Here is a 3,375-nt window from a genome sequence, read left to right as displayed (position 1 = left end):
TCTTCTCTCTCTCTCTCTCTCTCTCTCTCTCTCTCTCTCTCTCTCTCTCTCTCTCTCTTATATTCCCTCCTACTGCCAACCCATCGCACTCCCCCCCAACTCCCAACCGCCCTCGTCTTCTGCTTCCTCCCTCGCAGCATGTAAAGTATAATCTACCGCAATTTGAGGCGGCGGGTGACTGCCTCATGTCAGAGTTAAGTGACGACTCGCCCGTGAAATTGTCAGGGAGGCTGGTGGTGGTGGCGGTGGTGGCAGCGGTGGTGGCAGCGGTGGTGGTGATGGTAGAGATGTGTTGTTGGTGTTTTCAGGTAGATAAATAGATAGAATGAAATGGTTGATGGTGTGTGTGTGTGTGTGTGTGTGTGTGTGTGTGTGTGAGAGAGAGAGAGAGAGAGAGAGAGAGAGAGAGAGAGAGAGAGAGAGGGAGTTTATAGACATGGCTTCGGAACTGAGGCAAAAAAGAAATTAATTGGAAACCGTTGAATAAATTAATAAATGGATACATAAATAAACAAATAAATAAACGCCTCAGTAAAAAAAAAACGAGACAGACAGAGAGAGAGAGAGAGAGAGAGAGAGAGAGAGAGAGAGAGAGAGAGAGAGAGAGAGAGAGGAAGTCTGACCATACAAACGTGTCCTCTGAGATGAGGCGAGAGGAGAGAAAGAAATGAAGTCTCTAAAGGGAAAATCAGAGGGAATTATAGTATTAGTGAAACGTTGCGGGCGGAAAATTGAGTCGTGAATAATGAATGACAGGTGAGGGGAGAGGTACACGCCACTTACGACACCTGCAGGAAGGTGGCAGTGCTGCAGGATAAGGAAATGAAGTCTTTAATCTCAATACCTGAAAAAAAAAGGAAAAGGAAAGACAAAGGAGAAACACAAAAAAACAGCATTTTAACAATAAATAACGTGGATTTGATGATTATTTGAGAGAGAGAGAGAGAGAGAGAGAGAGAGAGAGAGAGAGAGAGAGAGAGAGAGAGGTATTCATTTCTTTATTACAACAAGCGGAAATAAAAATAATAAAATAAATGATAAAAGCATTCAACCACCCATTAAAGTAACTGGCCTAATTAGATGGTTCCTGCAGCACGTTATTGCCTCCCTGTGACTGTGGCAGCGCTGAGAGTCACGGCGCCTGGGGGAAGCAAGACACCCTTTTTAGCAGCTGTCTGGAGAGTTACTGTGCTGGAAAACAAAGCAAGAGGGAGCGAGGGAGAGAGGGAGAGTCATGCTTTTACCTCCTTCTCCCTTCTTCCATTTCCCTCTCCACTTTTTTCAATTTCTTATCCCAAAATCACGAGTCTCTAATTTCCTCGAGAAGTTGCAAGTGAATGTGATTGGATTGACGCGTGGAGTCTGTCACGAATTACATGACTCTTGTGATTTATTGCTGGTAAGTATTAGAAGTCATAAGCAATGCGGCACGAGGGAGGAGAAACACGTGTTGATTCGTTACACTTGTGGTGAGAGTATGCGGTGGTGATGGTGGTGGTGCTGGTGGTGGTGGTTGTGATGTACTTTGTTGACATTACATACACTTTTTTTTCATTTAATTAACGTGAATCGAAGTGCGCGATGTGATGTGGTTTAGACATTTCAACTGGCTATTTCCCGTCGTTATTGAATACCCTTCCTCCCTCCTCTTCCCCCCCCCCACACAGCCGTTTCCCTCCCATCGACCCCCAAAACACTTACAACATATTAATCTTCTTGATGAAATTAATTACTGGTGTTTAAACTCCACGCAGGCTTAATTTAAACCTTCTACTCCAGGCTTAGTATCATAAACAGGTGAACATTTTCTACCTGTGCTGGAAAAAACGCTTAACTACCAAAAAATTTTCATCCAGAGTTGAGCTTAGTTCATAACATTATAACATCCACCCGCTTTTATGAGAGAGAGAGAGAGAGAGAGAGAGAGAGAGAGAGAGAGAGAGAGAGAGAGAGAGAGACTTCCTACAAATTACATGCGTTACGCTAATAACTACTGAGTCCACTTTTGCATTTCACCATTTTGATAACATTTCCTCATGGCTGCTCCGCTTTATGTGTGCAGCGTCAGGGAAACACAGTAAGAGCTGACTGACTGATTAAATGACTGATCGAGCCGTCACGCAGTACTGTAATCGCTGGTGTCTGGGAAAAAACTGACTGATTGATTGAATGACTGAATGATTGACCGACTAGTGTCTATATTTCTGCATTCATTCATATGTAATCTACTAAACACTGCTGTCCTTGCGTATGTTTGTATATCATTGCACACAGTGAGACTAAGAGGCCGCCATGGTGCAGTGGAAACATGCTTGCTTTGGGGTCTGAGGGGTCTCCAAACGCACGGGTTCGAATCCTGTCCACGGTCCGAGTGTAACTCGGGGCAACAGTTTCCTAGCGGGTGGGCCTTCAGATAGGAGGTAACCCAAAAAGTATCCCCTTTAGCCCATAAATTCCCGTAAAAAGCCCATATGGTATAAATAGAAAAAAAAAACATGCTTTATTTTGCCTGTATAACCTTCATATCTTTAATTTTTTTCTTTTTTTTCAGATTTCCTCGTGAAATAATTCCATTTGTGTGAAGAATAATATCGTGCATTTTTCATATCTGCTCATAAAAATGTAAAAGCAATAATTCCACGTGATGAAATGATATATATAAAAAAAAGGGGAAAAAAAAAAAACGGTGCTGGGATTGAGTGCATTGGAGATTAAAACTTCAGGAAGTGATGCATTGGAAGCGACGCAATGTAGTGGCTGCAGCAAATGTCACTACGATTCAGTGGCCTCGTTAAAGTATTCATGTGATCCCTGTAGTGCTGGCTGTATGGTGACAACACTTGGGGAGAAAAGCATCGTTGTTTCGTGATGGTATTTTAGTGATCAGATGGTTCCTGTAACACGTTTGTCGTATCAACACAACATAATAGTGCTTCATATTTAGGTGCTCATATGGTCCTTGTGTGGTATCATTTACCCCTTGTGGCCTCAGGTATATCATTATCATTAAATTGCCAGGTATTAGTGTGGCTGCATTACTGTCACTGGTATCATCATAACCCATAGTACAGTGAAACGTCAGTGCCTCCGTCAAATGATATGTTTCAAGACATTTGTCCAAGACTTTTGACTAATTCTGACTTTTTTAGGGAACTGGCAATCAAATGGGCATTTTTTAACTTTTTGTTTTTGTTCCGTCAATCTGCTTCAGTATTGTTACAACACAAATCGTGACATAAAAATTTAGACCTTCTAATTTCATGACTCAAAATGCGATGACTTTTTTCTTTACTTTCTGGTTATAGTGTGGTGATTGGAAGTAGCGCTCGAATACCGCAGGTCACCGTAATGTCCTGAATCTTTCGCTGGAGAACA

Source organism: Portunus trituberculatus, chromosome 19 (genome assembly GCF_017591435.1).
Source record: "Portunus trituberculatus isolate SZX2019 chromosome 19, ASM1759143v1, whole genome shotgun sequence".
In the NCBI taxonomy this organism is placed as follows: domain Eukaryota; kingdom Metazoa; phylum Arthropoda; class Malacostraca; order Decapoda; family Portunidae; genus Portunus; species Portunus trituberculatus.
The sequence above is the reverse complement of the archived record's forward strand: the minus strand, read 5'-3'. Positions refer to the sequence as shown.